Here is an 8,882-nt window from a genome sequence, read left to right on the forward strand (position 1 = left end):
AAAGTTCTCCTCCTTCCTCTCTTGTTCCTTCGTCTTTCCTCTCTCAGATTTCCCCTTCTGTTAATTCTCTCTGCCCCAGCCCTGCCTATCCTTTCTCCTGCCTCTAGTGATTGGAAGTTTGTCTTTTTAAGGTGCATCCAAAAGTCCTGAGGTTGTATAAGAAAGGAATACAATCAGTGGGCAAGGTCAAAGATACAAAAATGAAGTCAGTTGGGGCAATGCCTGGGTCATCCTTGGTAAGCGGTAGTCTGGTGATTTGAACAAAGGCATTGTAAAAGCTGGTAGTTGGTATTGCATTGATTAAGGTGGCCCCGAGTCTTAGTTTCTTTTCCTAATGTGAAAAAATACTCTCACAAAAGCAACTTCAGGCCAGGAGATGGTGGTGAACTCCTTTAATCCCAGCACTCAGAAGTCAGAGGCAGGTGGATCTCTGTGAGTTCAAGGCCAGCCTGGTCTACAGAGCAAGTTCCAGGACAAACAGAGCTACACACACCCTGTCTTGAAAAAACAGACAAACAACAACACAACCACTTCAGCGAGAAAGGGTTTATTTTAGCTCTTAGTTCAAAGCACAGTCCATCATGGTGGGAATCAAGCTTGAGACAACTGGTCACCTCATGCCCACTACCAGGAACAATGAGGGATGAACGCAGGCGAGTGCTCAGGTTTTCTTCATTTTATACAGAACAGGCTCTCCTGCCCAGAGAATGGTCCCATTCACAATTACAGTGGGTCTTTCTGTTATCTATTAGGCAGCGCAATGTTATTTATTAAGCGGCACTGTTTACCGTGGGAGAAAAGCCACGAGGCACAACAAAACCCACTATAAGAGTTCATTAAGGGATGGGAACAGAAGGAATATGCACAGGCCTATGGAATGACCGTGCAGGAAGAGAGGGAAGGAATAGGTGAAACCCACTTTCATAGGTCCCCTTCCCCCGACATGAGCATATGGGCTTACATAGCTATGCCATGCATGTGCATAGATTACTGATCACGCTACATGAAAATTATGTGATCACACAGCCCATGGATTACGTAGGACCTAAGGCCCTGGGATGACTAAGCATCTTGCCTGGCTACTGGACAGCGGTCATGTAGCTGGGGGAGTGCCTAGGAATTCTAACACTTTCCACATCAATTAACATAATCAAGAGAATCACCCACAGGTAGGCCCAGGAGCCTTTCTCCAAGGCAATTCTAGATCCTGCTGACAGTTAACACTTACCATCATGCTACAAATCTTGAAAATGCCTCAGTTACCCCACGCCCCCCCCCTTTTTTTTAAAGATTTATTTATTTATTATGTATACACATGCCAGAAGAAGGCACCAGATCTCGTTACAGATGGTTGTGAGCCACCATGTGGTTGCTGGGAAGTGAACTCAGGACCTCTGGAAGAGCAGCCAGTGCTCTTAACCTCTGAGCCATCTCTCCAGCCGCATCCTCCCCACTTTTTTTCCAGACAGGATCTCATGTATCCCATGCTGACCTCAAACTACATAGTCAAGATGACCTTAAATGCCTGATTCTTCCTGCCTAGCTATTAGCCATTCGGCTCTTTATTAAACCAATCAGATGGCACCTTGGCAAAGACACATCTTCACAGTGTGCAAAATATTATTCCACAACATTTCCCCTTTTTTGTTTAAATAAAAAAGAAAGATTTTAACTCTAACACAATAAAACTATAAACAATAAGAACAACTATCAGGTATTGTCTAAATAAAAAGGAAAGGTTTTAACTCTAACATAGTAAAACTATATAGAATAAGAACAATTATCAGGCAAGAATTACATTCACAATGTCCAGTTCATCTGTATTTGGCAGATTGAGAGAAAATACGCCATTATCTATCCTATCTCTGTGAGTTCAAAGTTTTGTATCTAATTAACATTATTATTATTATTATTATTATTATTATTATTTTTGGTTTTTCGAGACAGGGTTTCTCTGTGTAGTTTTGGTGCCTGTCCTGGATCTCACTCTGTAGACCAGGCTGGCCTTGAACTCACAGAGATCCACCGGCTCTGCCTCCTGAGTGCTGGGACTAAAGGCGTGTGCCACCACCACCCGGATAAAATCTGATCTTTGTTAATTTTGATGAGAACCAAAGGCATAACCTCTCTCCCAACGCAACATATTTTTGACTTCCATTCTTAAGTGAAGACATTCTTAAAATATATAGGTTGGTTTAATTTAGCAGTTTCCATAATCCAATGTCTCTCAGCAGCTATTGTTTTTTGTACATTAGCATTAAAAAATTCAAATTCAACAAAGCACCATACAGAATCCAGACACTCTGTGTATTTCCCATCATTATGTGGCTTATTATTTTTTTTCATATTACTTTACTCTCTCTTTAAAGACTTTATTTTTTTAATTATTTTTTGTATGACTGTCTACACCCATTTTCTTCTCTTTCTTCAGCATCTAGCCACATTTTTAAACATACTGTACCTTTTTAGATTTCTTTTGTGTGTGTCTGGACCTAGATTTACTGAGCACCTGCAGTGTTCTCTGACTACGTTGAGATAAACTGTTATGCCAGCTGCCACGTGGCCTAGCTTAGCATATGGAGCTGGCACATGGCACTGGTGGCTGGCTCCAGCCCACAGACAGTGGCCAGTAGCTACACCCTGTATGCTGAACATTGGCCTGCCTGAGAGCCTGTCGGACGAGAAAGCCACATCCAGCAACTTGTCCAGAACCTTTCTTAGCTTTCTCAGGCTCTGTTTGGATATTTGAGCTCCATGTTGGGTGCAATATGTAGCGATTCTTTCTCTGTACCACCAGCCAGCTCCCAAATAATGACACAGAGACTTATTATTGTTATGCCCAGATCTCGGGGACCCCCAAAAGACCACCACGGAAACCAAAACCCGTATGTAAAAGCAAAGAGCCTTTATTTTCAAGCTCTAGGGCTTGGTCTGTCTGTCTCACACTGTGGTGGGAGCAGAGAGCCCTGAGCCCAGGCAGAGTAGGGTTTTTATCATAGCAGAGGTTGGGGTGAGGGGATTTCCAAGGTTCAGGACCCTGATTGGCTGACAATTATCTAGGGGTATCAGTAAAACAAAAATAGGTGTGTGCTATACTCAAGGACATCTGTCCACCTTATCTAATGGTTGGAAAGTTTGGGATGTCAGGTACTTCCTCATCCCTGGGTGGATCCCTAGGTGGTGTCAGCTTATGGCTTTTCCTGGATCTGGGTGTTGCCTGCCAGTAAGCCTGTCACAGAAGCTGTGTCTGGGCCCCTAAGCCTGTCAGGGCAGCTGTGTGGTCAAGCTGCTTTGGGGCCCCTCCATAATTATTAATTATGAAAGCTTGGCCTATAGCTTAGGCATGTCCCACTGGCTTTTATAACTTAAGTTAACCCATTTATATTAATCTACAATTTGCCTCATTTTTTTTTTATCTCTCTTCATCTTGTACCTCCTGTTTCCTTTCCATGTCCTCTGGTGTTTGTCCCGCCTAGATTCATCTCTTTTTCTTCTCTCTTTACCAGGAAGTCCCACCTAACCTCTTCTTGCCTAGCTGTTGGCTATTCAGCTCTTTATTAAATCAATCAAAAGGTGCCTTGGCAAAGACACATCTTCACAATCTACAAAAAGATTATTCCACAACAATAAATCTTGTGTTTAGGACAAGGAATTAAAATGTTTTTACCTCCCTCACCTTGTAAAACTTTTATACAAAAAATTTTTTTTAAGATTTATTTATTTATTATGTATACAGTGTTCTGCCTGTATGTGTCCCTGCAGGCCAGAAGAGGACACCAGATCTCATTACAGGCGGTTGTGAGCCACTATGTGGTTGCTGGAAATTGAACTCAGGACCTTTAGAAAAGCAGTCAGTGCTCTTAACCACTGAGCCATCTTTCCAGCCTTATATAAATGTTTTAATACTACCTACCCAGTAAGCCTTTACTTAGAGAAATGCCCACGCTTTATTCTTGGAATACGATGGCCTGGAATAGTGATACATTTCCCCCTCTCCCTTGACTTCCTGTCTGTCAGTTCTTTTCTTACTAGCCAATGGAATAGGATTGTGAAGTCTGAGGGCAGCTACTAGGGTAAAGACACAGCTACCTACCACCTGAGTTAGAATAAAAACCAAATGCACTTCCTATCTCTGCCCAGAGGGTGCTGGGATTAAAGGTTCTGCCACCATGCCTGGTTCACATTTTATAAAATTTTTATTTCCCTGACAAATCCAAGCCAAAGATAATGGTTTTTCCTGCCCACCTCAGAGGGCCAGACCTCTTGGCTCAAAGGGATGGACCTCCTTTGGGTAGTGCTGCTTCTGCCTGTATGCTTACGTGAAGTTTTCTGGGACAGACCACAGACACCTTAGGGGCTGAGTTTCTCTCTTTTTGGAGAAAAGGAACAGGGCAATTGCATTTACTTATTTCATTCTGTCAGCAAAACAGAACTGCCTTTGCACTAAACAAGTGCCTTGGACTTTGCACCTGAAGATTGGCTGTGACACTCGAGACATTTTGGTGTATGTGGACATGTATCTCAGACTTTTTTTTGTTTTGTTTTTCAAGACAGGGTTTCTCTGTGTAGCTTTGTGCCTTTCCTGGATCTCGCTCTGTAGACCAGGCTGGCCTCGAACTCACGAAGATCCGCCTGCCTCTGCCTCTCGAGTGCTGGGATTAAAGGCGTGCGCCACCACCGCCCGGCTGTATCTCAGACTTTTAATGCAGGACTTGGGACCTCTGCTGAGTCTGTGGATTCAAGGGACATGTCATTGTTTTGTTGTTGCTGTGTTTACTACGTCCTCCCTTCCTTGTTCATGGGACATGGTACCTTTCCATTTTTTAATCTTATATATATGGGAATTTCAACATGTCAGTGCACCATGTATGCAGTGCCAAAGGAGGCCAGAACACCATGTCATATCTCCTGGACCTTGAGCCACAGAAAGGTGTGAGCTGCCATGTGGGTGCTAGGGATTGAACCTGGGTCCTCTGGAAGAGCAGCAGTGCTCTTAATTGCTGACCTGTCTCTCAAGGCCCTCATGTCATCTTTCTTTAAATGTGTAGCCCAGGCTGGCCTCGAACTTGTGATCCTCCTGCCTCCGCCTCCTTCAGCAAATCCTACCGGCGTGCGCCACCACAACCGGCTCATGTCATCTTTCTTAATTCTGCTGCCAGCACTTTTCACTTACCAAATGTGCAGTTTACTGTTGGATGTTTTTATTCTTTTGGGGGCCTGCCACCCAGCTCCCTAATAAGTCACACACAGAAGCTTATTCTTAATTATAAATGCCCAGCCTTAGCTTGGCTTGTTGCTAGCCAGCTTTCTCAACTTTAAATTATCCTGTCTCTCTTTGGCCTTGGGGCTTTTATCTTCCTCTATTTCTACATACCTTTCTTTGTTTCTTGCTCTGTGTCTGGCTGTGTAGCTGGGTGGCTGGGTGGCTGACCCCTGAAATCCTCCTCCTTCTTTCTGGGTCCTTTTTCCTTCTCCTCCCAAATTTCTCTATTAATTCTTTCTGCCAGCCAGCCTTGCCTATCCTTTGTGCTGCCTAGCCATTGGCCATTCAGCGCTTTATTAGACCATCAGGTGTTTTAGACAGGCAAAGTAACACAGCTTCACAGAGTTAAACAAATGCAACATAAACTAAAGTAACACACCTTAAAATAATATTCCCCAACAGTTTACAATTGAATAAGAACAGAAGGATTTTCTTTCTCAGAGGAATATGCAGAACTTGGAATATGTGTATAAAAATATATATAATATATATAATGCTGACTTAAATTTCCCTGATGTCTTATTTAGGGTTTCTGTTGCTATGAAGGAACACCACGACCATGGCAACTCGTATAAAGAAAACATTTAATTGGGACTGGCTGACAGGTTTAGTCTATTATCATCATGGCAGGAAGCTGAAGAGGTAGCTGACAGTTGTACATCCAGATTGGCAGACAGCAGTAAGACAGTGAGACTCTGGACCTGGCTTGAGCATCTGAAGCACAAAGTCCACCCTCAATGACACACTTTCTCCAACAAAGCCACACCTACTCAAGCAAGGCCATACCTCCTAATAATGCTACTACTCCCTATGGACCTATGGGTTTCATTTCACTGTGTAGCCCTGGCTGTCCTGGAACTAGCTTTTTAGACTAGCTGGCCTCCAAATTCACAGCGATCCTCCTGCTTCTGCCTCTCAAGTGCTGGAATTAAAGGTCACCACTGCCTGGTAGAAAATCTTATTTTTATACAGCTCAAGCTAGCCAGTGAGATTAGCCATATCAGCAAGCTCCAGGTTTGATTGAGATCCCTGCCTCACTGAATAAGGTGGAAGAGTCATGGAGGATGATTTCCAACATCAACCTTGGGCCTTGATATGCCGGCACATCCATGGGTATCTTCGTTACTTTTCTATTGCTGTGAAGAGACACCATGACCAAGGGGGGAAAAACATTTAATTGGGGGCTTGCTTACAGTTTCAGAGGATGAGTTGATGACCATCATGGCATGAAGCAAGACAGCAAGCAGGCAGGTATGGCACTGAGCAGTAACTGAGAGTGATTAAAGGCGTTCACCACCGCTGCCTATGTAGCTGAGAGTGAGACTGGGCCTGGTGAGGGCTTTTGAAACCTCAGAGCCCACCACAGTGACACACCTCCCCCAACAAGACCACACCTCCTAATCCTTCCCCCAACAGTTCCACCCATTAGGGACCAAGCATTCAAATGTATGAGCCCATTCTCATTCAAACCACCACAATAGGTACACGAACACTCATGAGTCCACACTTAAAAACATGCACATACACACACATAATACACATGTACTATGTACATACTTATATACATACATATTGTAGGTAGCCAGGCATTGTGGTACATACCTGTAATCATAGTTACTTGGGATGCTTAAGACCTAAGGATGGAAAGTTTAAGGCCAGCTTGGGAGACAAAACAGTACTTCTTAAGGAAGAAAAGCCAAGCATGGTGGCTCACGTTTGTAATCCTAGCTCTCAGAGGCTGAGGTCAGAGGAGTGCCAGGAGTTCAAGGCCAACCTGCCCCACAGTATGAGCCCCTCTAGAAACAAAACAAAAAGACGGAAGTCTAGCTCAGCTGGCAGAAAGTTTGCCTAGCATACACAAGGCCCTAGGTCTGATCCTCAGCACTGTATAGACTGGGTTCGGCTGCACATGTCTGTGATCACAGCAGTAGAAACACAAAGAAAGGAGGGTCAAAGTTCAAGACCAGCCTTGGCTACGGAGGGAATTTGAGTGTAATCTGGCCTAGAGAATCAGGGGGAGGGGGCGTGGGGGTGGGGAGAAAAAGGAAGGTCAATAAAAAAGTCTGGGTTGTGGCTCAGTGATTGTGTGTTTTCCATGCAAGAAGACTTAGGTTTGATTCGTATCACTGAATAAAAATTATTGTGAGGCTGAGGGCATAGTTCAGTGGTAAAGAGCTTGCTGAGAATAAGAAAGGCCTTGAGTTTGAGCCCCCAGCACAACAAACAATTATGAACTTTCACTCTTCTGAGCGGCCTTTAGTCATTTCCACAGAGACAGTGACCTGTGGTGTGGATCCGATGCTGATCCTGGAATGCCAATGTGCAGGACAACTTACAGAATGAACCTGCACCAGTGCCCCGTGTGCCCTAACGTGGTTGAAGACACCAAGATCCCTGCTCCACTCAGCCTGAGCCTAGAGATCCTCAAAGGATTCCAGATTCTTGTCCAGTGGACTCCTGGGTCATCCAGAGCATTGTGAGGCAAGACAGAACCAAAAAATGAAGCTACCGCTACCACGGCCCTGCCCATTCACAATGTGTTTATCTCTGAAGGGACAGGACGACTCAAGACAGACGGACGGGACTGCCCTTCCCAAGGTGGTATCAGGGGTTGGCCGCAGTGCTGATTTGGGATGGTGGCACATCATTTCAATCTGGAAAATCAATCAAATCTTCTTCTAGGCAGAACTGCAGATGGGCCAACACAGTTCCCTGGAGGTGTGAGGCCTGAAGCCTGAAGGGACCAGCAGGTAACTGGGCACCACAGCCTGAGGCCAGTCAGGATCAAGCAAGAGCATCCTGCTTCCTCCAAGGGTTTCTTTGCCTGAGGAAAGTGGAAGCTGGCACTCACATTCCTTCAGGATCTTCAGAAAATGGAGGCAAGGGTGATCCTGAAGCCCTACCCACTTTGTTTGGTGACCAGTGCCAGTCCAAACTATACTGGCATGCCAAAAATGACCACTTTCTTTTTTGCGGTTCAGGATTTCACTCCTTAATGGAGACAGACCCTGGGCTCCAAGAGAGAGGCAGGCGACGACATGAATTATAACACTGGGCCCATTTCCTGAAGCACAAGTACAGTGTAACTGTGACAGCAGATCTTGGGGACCTAAAAGGGGTGATGCTGAATGGAAAGAAAGTGACCTGCCAGCCATGGTGGAGCACACCTTTCATTCCTGCACTGTGGAGGCAGAGGCAGGTGGATCTTTTTAAGTAAGAGGCCAGCCTAGTCTACATAACACAGTGAGTTCCAAGCCAGCCAAGACTACATATTGAGACTGTCTCACAAAAAAGAAAAAAAGAAGAAAAAAAAGTGACTTGAGGTTCAGACAGGAGTCAGGATGGAGAGAGGGCCAGAGTAAGAAAGAAGTGGAGAATGGAATCTGAAAACTCCCCAAGTGTGGGTGACCTATGCCACAGGTGTGTGAGGCAGCCGGGGTTAGCTTTGTTAAGGTACTTTGACAGGGGAAAGTCTGACCATACTGCTGTGGCTTTCTACCCTGAATCCATCTTGAAGCATCGTGAAGTAGGATTCTCTGCCTCCCTCACAGTGTCCAATCCTGTGTGCCCAGTGATAGTTTGTAAGAGATTTGGGAAAATGTGCTAAAAGTTAAGGAGT

Source organism: Peromyscus californicus, unplaced genomic scaffold (assembly GCF_007827085.1).
Source record: "Peromyscus californicus insignis strain IS unplaced genomic scaffold, ASM782708v3 Scaffold_5__1_contigs__length_169319896, whole genome shotgun sequence".
Taxonomy (NCBI): Eukaryota; Metazoa; Chordata; class Mammalia; order Rodentia; family Cricetidae; genus Peromyscus; species Peromyscus californicus.